Source organism: Procambarus clarkii, chromosome 27 (assembly GCF_040958095.1).
Source record: "Procambarus clarkii isolate CNS0578487 chromosome 27, FALCON_Pclarkii_2.0, whole genome shotgun sequence".
In the NCBI taxonomy this organism is placed as follows: Eukaryota; Metazoa; Arthropoda; class Malacostraca; order Decapoda; family Cambaridae; genus Procambarus; species Procambarus clarkii.
The window spans coordinates 28,195,423-28,204,651 of record NC_091176.1 but is presented as its reverse complement, the minus strand read 5'-3'; the positions used below and the strand labels follow the sequence as shown (position 1 = coordinate 28,204,651).

Sequence of the window (9,229 nt, the reverse complement as noted above, 5' to 3'; positions counted from 1 at the left end):
CAGAAATACAGTCCACTTATCATTATACAAATTGCTATCGAAGTATATAAATTAACGTAAATATAAATTCATATAAATTAAATAAATATAAATCTCACAGGTCGGTTCCCACATTATTTGGTCATCTTCGAACCGGATGACGGATTATTTGATCCTTTGAACCCGCATTTGGTCATCTTAGTACCGGATGAACCAGTTATCCAGTGGATTCATTAAATATTCTAGTGCAGTGTTATTTAAACAAAGCCAGTCAAGACAGCGGCGTTGCCTCGTGGGAGCTCAGGAGCCTCCCTCAGCCCAGTTCAGCTTCGTCAGCGGTTTCATGCACACCCACAGATATTTGGTGGCGTGTTATTTCGTGAAATGACAGCACTAATATTGAAGCCAGCCAAATGTAGTGGCTGTGGTGTCGCGTGATTCTACGAATTTTGTGGAGTTTATTTCGCGAGGTCACTAATAATATTTAATACTTCTTGATAATATAAGAAGTTTCATAGAGGCAATTAAGAGGCTATTATCAATAATTGTGTATATTATTTCTCCAAAATAGAGAATCATTTAATATATATTGCACTAGTGATCACAGTATAATATTTACTAATTGCCAACCCACAACAGGGTAGGATATTAACCATTGACTAGTTGAACTATTATCGTTCATCCTAGTCCCATTATTACCATAGTCAGTTGTACTATATTGATTAACCTAACACCATTAATGAATGGTCCAGACCCTATTTTGGGTGTAATTTTTATCAACTCGAGTTGAGTTGTGTATATATAATAATTTACTTATGATCATTACACCTTTGAGTGATTAATTAGTGTCTCTACCATCCTAGGGTGATATAGAAGAGCTAACCTAAAGGTACTTCCAGTGACACTGGTTTATCACTCAAATCATTAGTGTGTATGATTGTATATATATAATGTGTATTAATTTTAAGTGCTAACCTCTAGTAGAGGTAGGATTATTGCCTAGTGAGTGCAGAATTTACCCTAGGCTACCATTAGTGTTTGTTCAGTATTATGAGCAGCCCAAGTACAAGCCCCACAAGGCTTCACCAACTAGCCAGTATGGATAATGCTGGCAATGAGAAAACTGTCATACATCTAGTACTACAATTGCTGGATTTACCTCAACCTGATCAGACTGCTGACTCATTACAATCCTTCAGCATGGAGTTTGAGTCACTGCTAAGAATATTCAGTCTTAAGGTTGATATAACTACTAGTGAATGGATGACCAAAGTAGTCCTTCAACGAAAATTGTCCAGCGATATACTAGATGAATTATATGCACATCAACATAACACCATCCTGACAGTACAGGACATCACTGAAGGTTTACATTCCATCATAAACAAACGACGAGCAAATGAGGAAGTTAAAGCCTCTTGCAAGCCTTCAGAAATAGAAAATAAGAGTCAATTAAAGGGTAAAACAACTACCCCAAATAAACATCAGTCAATTACTCTAACATCAAGTTGCAGAAAATCTGACAATGCAGCAGCATCCTCCAAGCCTACTGTTACTAGTTCACCCAAACCGGTAACTTCCAAACGTGCAGTAGGCTGGGGAACATGTATGTTCTGCAAAAGGAAACATTCAACATACTGTTGTGCTAATTATCCAACCAGAGACACTCGTATGGAGCGACTCCAGGAATTAGGGAGATGTGCAAGGTGTCTCAAGTCACACAACATAGACTATTGTGATACCCAATTCAACACCTGCAACAGGTGTAGAAGAGGTAGACACCATGCAGCACTGTGCAAATATACGAAATTAACGTATTCAAGACCCAAGGTGGAAGATAGCATTCCCACCACAGTACAGTACTGCAAGGTGCAACAAACAAAGAGTGTCCAATCGGCAAAGTCTAAAGGTAATACGACTTTGCCTACTGCCCAAATTACCATCCTGAATAAGAGGGCCAAGGTCCATACCCGTGGGTTGTTTGACCAAGGATCCCAGAGAACATATATTACTAAAAAGTTGGCAGATGAATTACAATTAAGGCCTGTAGCCCAGATGTCATTCAACATCTCAGGGTTTGTAACAGATGCAGGACCTCAAGTCTACCAGGTGGTACAACCATCAGTACGCTTAGGCAGGTACGTCTGTCGAGTACAAGCCATTGTGGTGGACAAAATACCAGTAGACCTACAAGTTCAAGGTCTGCGAGCAACAGCCAAATTCCTGAGAAATAGAGGAATAAAATTGGCAGATAATATTAAGTCTGATCACCTCACCGACTTCGGTCTCCTTGTAGGGACAGACTATTGTCATCGATTCATCGGTAGCCCTACTAAATATCAGGGTATAACCATGTTAAACTCTGCAGGAGGTAAATTACTCTCAGGCCCAGTATCAAGCCTGAGGAGACCTATGCCTGCAGATAAACAATACCAGTAGAAATCTAAATTTGTCAGCTGATTATATTTCTCCAGTAGCATTATACTAAGGAGATTACAGCTGACTATACCAACAGAAGTTGATGTTAGTATCATCATTTAAAGCTGGAGATGAGTTCATGAGGCCTCAGTGGCAAATCAGTGAACAGTAGCCTAAAACAGCTACAAGTCACTGCGACCAATGTCACTGAACCCACTGCAGTCTCAGAACCATACTTTACTTTAATGATGAGCTATTCAATCTTCTGAATCAATTAACTAAATTAAACCCCAATAAATTTGATGACTGATTTGATACATTTATTATTTAATCAAGATGTATTCCATGGGCCTCAGTGTTTATATATCAGTGACCAGTTACCTGAACAAACTTCAAGTTATATCTAATGTCACTGATCTCACTGCAGTCCCTGAATCATACTTGACTGTAGTACTTGATCACATTCAGTCTTCTGGGTTAAATAATATGTAATAAGGCTTGAATATTAGCCTTTCAAGAGTTGACAGGGAAATGAAATCGCATTAGACTTCTAACCCCTGCAACTCTAGTACGGGACATCCGTCCTGTACGAACAGACGCACAAATGTGTGCTTACTAACTACTAACATCAAATTAATCTAATAATACGAAGGAGGAGTATCGGTGTTTGTCTGTTCTAAACAGGACTTCGACCCGTGAGCAGCCCCCTGGGGAATTATGTCGGAAAATCCGACACCATTTAATATATCATACAGATAATAGCTGTATTACCAACAAGTTACCCATAGAAAACGTAACTTGTAGTGGAATTACCGTCTATAGAAAACGGGATATCATCACCACATACTATTATAATTCACCAGCTATTTTGCTGGGAATTATTCTTAAATACATAAGTCTTTGGACTTTACCATCATAAAAACATCTTATATAAAATAACTTAATTATCAATATTAAAGTAGAGTAAATGTAACCCTTCTATCACTTTCTGAAATCTGGACAAAGTAGTCCAGGCGTCAGTGGGGAGGAAGGGGCAGCCATTGTTGTTTAACGAGACCAGAGGCTCACACGGGAGCAAATTCGGCTCCTGTTAATTTTACTTGGACGTAGTGTTATGGATACCAAAGGTGTACCATCTGTCAACACGCTGTCAACAAATCAAGTTAAGTGTTCTTTCCGAAACCCATTATTTATCATTAGTGGCCATTAATGTCATTAAATAGGGTGACCCGGTTAGATCACATGGAAGCCTCAAACTAAAGGTAATTAAGCCAGGTCTTCAAGTTCCATATAGTGTTTTCTCTGAAATACTTGTCATATACTAGGTTTCTGGCTTCACAGCTAGCGCCCTTTTGACAGGTCAAGACGAGGATGCAAGTTTTGTGCACCAGTTACTGGGTGATAGAAGCTACCTCAAAGAGGATAATTTGGTGTCTACACCCTAGTTATACCTGGTAGACTAACCTGCTGTACTATAAGATAAGGAACCTCTTCAATGTATGTAGTTACTGTAGTTTGATTGGCTGCATACATATAAATATAAACCCCCCTAATGTGTAGAGGATCGATTTGTGAGATTATGAGATTATTGCAGAAATACAGTCCACTTATCATTATACAAATTGCTATCGAAGTATATAAATTAACGTAAATATAAATTCATATAAATTAAATAAATATAAATCTCACAGGTCGGTTCCCACAATTGGGCCACCCATGAAGCGGAACGGGCATGAGTAGCGTAGAACCCTAAGTTACAAGTTATTTGATAAAGATTAAGCCACTCAAGAGGTGGCACGAGCATAAATAGCCCTTACAGTTACAAGTTTTTGTGCGGGAGGATATATAGGTTCCACTCATAGTGCAAGTGGAACCGAAGTTACAGCCCCGCTCCTGTGCAGGGTAAGTCCACTACGGGCTCACCATAGCCCGTGCTACTTGGAAGTTTTTGTTTTGTGACGATAATCTCTTTCAAGAGAGATTGAGCCTGCTCTTCCCTTCAAAGTACGTAAAAACAAAAGATAATATAGAAGATACGTCCAACAAGTATCTCCAAAACGTTTTGCCCAGAGAGCAAAACGTATCCAGCACACCGGCACACCTGCTACCTACCGCCACCGTAAATCAGCAAACTGCTTGTCCATTGCCTGCCTGTCGCTGATTGGCTGGTGTCCCGTCGCACCTGCCCTCCGCCCTCCGCCACAAGTTGATGTCTGGGCTGCAGTGGCCCAGTATTGTCAGAATATCTCAGTGCTCCTTGCAGTTGACATCTCTCGCTGGTAGACTAAGCCTTGGCTTTCGTGTACTAAGGGAGGTGGCAGCTCGAAGCCAATATTCCAGCTCCATTCATATTTATTTTGCTATCACTGTAACTCACTTGTCTTAACGTAACTTTTCATTTGCCAGTGATTATTAATATTATGTTGTTTGTTGACTTATATCTTTTATATTTTATGCTTAACTTTATTCATGTCTTGTTTTTCTAACGTAATTAAAATTTCATTGTTAAATTTACTTGTGTTTTGTGTGTCTTCCCATTATCTTACCACAGACGAAAGTTCCAGTTTTTCTCTTTTTTTTCTCTAATGTGACGAGGCCCTGCCCCTAGCTTTTGAAACAGCCGAACACCAACGCTTTACCGTCACAGTTTCAAGTAGCGAATCTCAAACAACAGCAAGTGGAACCTTTTACGGTTTATTTGCCCGTGCCACCCAAAAGGTGGCACGGGCATGAATAAACCGTAAATGAATCACCTTTTGAATCGGGCATGAATCACCTTTTGGGTGGCATAATCTTCATCAATCACTCTTGTAAGCTCAGTATAACTGTGTTAGTGCAACAGAGTGTACTCCTGAAGACGTCACATTGCTGACGAAACGTCGAACAATAAAAATGGAAAGGTTAAGTGATGTAGTGTTACTTCACCCTCCAGATGGTAGCAGGAACATCTGGAGGGTCACAATGTTGTTGTGTTTATGTAGACTATATTGTGACTGGTAACAATGTGTTTGTTGAACACTTGCCAGATGGTTGTGGGAGACTAAAGTTTTACCACTTGTGTGGGGAAGGTTGAGTGCAGCATTAACTCCGGGGTGACCACTTGTGTGGGGATGGTTAAGTGCAGCATTAACTCCGGGGTGACCACTTGTGTGGGGATGGTTAAGTGCAGCATTAACTCTGGGGTGACCACTTGTGTCTAAGACACCACCAGACAACGGTGGGCATGTGGTGCATGATTAGTAAATATGTAGAACTTACTCTCCTCAGATGTAAATTACTTGCCTTAAAGGCTCTTAAGATCCAGTTCTTGAACCAGTTGTGCTATAAAAGTGTATATAAATTAATATATACACTAAACTGTGTAACTAGCTTATCAAATTGTAACTTAGTTAAATGAATTTGGGGTTTAGTTCCTAAGCTATGCAGCCCGTTCTCGCGAGCGTTCCCAACGTTATGAAACTGTTCTACTAAAAGGCCCTAACCGAAGGAACATGAGGACGCATGGGAGGGGTATGGGGTGCATTACCGCCCACGAGATGGATATGAGTGTGCAACCCGTCCTCTTAAATAACGTTACTTTTGGCTCGTATGCGCGCTATGGCCAAATTTGGACGTAATTTGAAATGAAATTGACTCACAAAAGTGACGTACTGTTCCGTTTTCTGTTTGAGTCGTCCGGCCGACTCTGTAAGGTTAGAATAGATGACTTTCAATTAACGTTTTTCATAACGTTTTGAAACTTTATGATAATTTCCTGCCCACCTAACCTATCAGAGGACCCTTAACTTACTGTTGTTGAAAAAAAAATCCCAAATTTATTTTCATTTTCATTTTCAAATTATGTCCAAATTCACCCATACGGGCAAACGGCCAAAAGCGACGTTCTTTTTAAGAGGTCCCATGGGATGGGTATAGGGTGCATAATAAATGAATAAAATCAAACTCCTCAGTCACAAGGGGATGATACATTCACTGAGAGAGTATTCTTGCAGGTTGGTCAGTAAGAAACTGTGGTGACATTGATAACTTCCAGTCGAGAGGTTGATAGGCCTCAAGCCCCACACCAAACCAAATCCCCAAACTCGCGCTGATGCTGGGACGCTAGATGGCGCTACACTAGGTCTACTTATAATTATTTCCAAATGTACACGCAAAATGTGCATATATAAAGGACGAGAAAATCACCGCACCGTCGTTTACGGTAAAGATCAATGACGACGATATAGAGACGTTGAAGCCACGACCCAGACGTCTGAGATAGTCTGATTTATTAGTCACTCGGGCGGAGGACACCTTGGATTTCACCAATTATCTCTGTCAGCCTATATGTGAAGATTAAATGCCGCCTTCCAAGATGTTATTACCGTGTCGGCTTGACGGCAGGAGAGACAAGGAAAGGCACTTCAACGATAATATTGATAAAGATTAAACCACCCAAAAGGTGGCACAGGCTTGAACGATAAGAGAGGAGCGGGTTATATATGATCAAATGAGACGGCAACACTGAGCCTATAAAAACCGTCCTTGGCGAGTTACATAATACAATTTATCTCCTTGTAGTTATATGCCGGTAGTTTTACAACATATCATGTACCAAATTAATATATTAATATTACAATTAAAACAAATATTGTATATATGTAATTACCAAACAATATACTTCTTATGTGGGCTTTATGAAAATCTATGTTATTTAAACAAATAAACTCTATATTTTATTGTATAATTGTAAAGACCGTAGAATGCTTAATTGGCGTTAGACAACCGACAGCCGGTAAGGCGGGGCTCCGGAGTTACCACTCGACCCTAGCAAACACATTTTTTGTCGAGTATATGTGTTCACCTCGCGCCGATAGCCTAACAGAGTCATTGTTATGCAGACGGCTTGTAGGGTTGCTCCGCCTCGGGGTATCAGCTCAGGAAGATTCGAGGTCAGTCTAGTATAATAGACACTCAAGAGGTTAATTTCAGGACAGTCAGGAACATGTGTACTACCCTGCTGGAACGTTAACTGGCGGCCATCATAGTCAGACCAGGAATAAAGGACAAGATTCCTGTTGCAAATCATATGCATGTGCGTCTGACCTATAATTAAAATCTCCCAGACACTTAAACTGTGAGTAGACGCTGGATGTTGATGATAGCTGGATTGTTGCGTCAAGGTTAGCAGGGTTCCCAGCTACTATCCCCCCCCCCTCGCCCCCATCAACCTTCAACAACATAAACATTATTTTCTCGGTTGATGAACACACACACACAGGGTAGACTTGACAGACAGGGAGGAATTGACAGGGTAGACAAGGATGGACTATTTAGCACGAGTGGTACACGCACAAGGGGACACAGGTGGAAGCTGAGTACCCAAATGAGCCACAGGGACATTAGAAAGGATTTTTTTCAGTGTCAGAGTAGTTAGTAAATGGAATGCATTAGGCAGTGATGTGGTGGAGGCTGACTCCATACACAGTTTCAAATGTAGATATGATAGAGCTCGAGAAGTTCAGGAATCTGTACACCAGTTGATTGACGGTTGAGAGGTGGGACCAAAGAGCCGAAGCTCAACCCCCGCAAGCACAACTACGTGAGTACACACACACACACACACACATATGACGACGTTAGCAGTAGGCTACGTCGTTGGCTCACAACCAAGGATTACGGGTTCTATCCTTGCTTCAAGACAGAAGCGTTAGGGCAACATTTACCTTCACCTGATACTTCTCTTCACCTAGCAGTAAATTCGTATCTGAGTTAGACAGCTGTTGTAGGCTGCATCCTCGAGATGTTCAGTAGTAAGCCTAGTAAATATGATAGATAAAATAGGTTGGGAGTCATTGCATTAAGCAACCGGCGGTTGGAAAAGCGGAGTCCAAGAGCTAACAACTCAATCCTGCATGTACAAATAGGTGAATAAGTGAACACACACACACATACATACATACACATGTATGGGGCCTCGTAGCCTGGTGGATAGCGCGCAGGATTCGTAATTCTGTGGCGCGGGTTCGATTCCCGCACGAGGCAGAAACAAATGGGCAAAGTTTCTTTCACCCTGAATGCCCCTGTTACCTAGCAGTAAATAGGTACCTGGGAGTTAGTCAGCTGTCACGGGCTGCTTCCTGGGGGGGTGTGGGGAAAAAAAAAAAAGTAGTTAGTAAACAGTTGATTGACAGTTGAGAGGCGGGCCGAAAGAGCAAAGCTCAACCCCCGTAAAAACACAACTAGTAAACACACATATGGATTCAAAACTTGATGCTCAACTACATCAGCCGATCAAGGGTTTAGAGGCAAGGGCCCAGGAGTTGAAGTTGGAACCCCCGCAAACGCACCTCGGTGAGTACAGATAGCACACATGTCACTATTCATATTTCATGTGGTATTAAGTTAACAAAAAATAAGGAACACTGCAATAGGCCTGCTCCTGGCAGGTCCTATTTAAGATCCAATCATTTTCACTAATGTAACAGGCTATCTATCCTATTAAAACTTATTAATTAAATTATTAACCTCTATAGTGCTAGCTGGTAAGTTAGTCCACTCGTCTATAAAAATAAATATTCCTTTTAGTCCTATTTTTTTATAATTTATATAAATTATTATGAGTTCTGAACTGATTTCACAATATATTTTAGTCCGCAATGGTTGTTATATTGGGACGCGTCGCGTCCCAATATAACAAATCGCGTGGTAACAAATTCCAGCTTCTGGACTTACCTGTTGTGAGAGCAGCCTGGGTAGTCCAGATGAGGGGGCGGCAGTGGCAGCAGGCGCTAGTGTCCACTTGCTGGCTGTGGATGCTGCTGGAGACTGTTGTATTTGGCCCCCCTCAGCT

At 41.1% G+C, this 9,229-nt stretch overlaps 1 protein-coding gene across 1 annotated transcript in view; it reads right to left on the bottom strand.

Annotated features, from left to right (window-relative positions):
• Positions 1 to 9,229, bottom strand: part of Uro (Urate oxidase) — a 26,748-nt gene extending 17,519 nt beyond the window's left edge. Inside the window, exon 1 of the mRNA XM_045749072.2 lies at positions 9,112 to 9,229. The gene's annotated coding sequence lies outside the window, so the exon portion shown is untranslated. The remainder of the gene's footprint in view (positions 1 to 9,111) is intronic.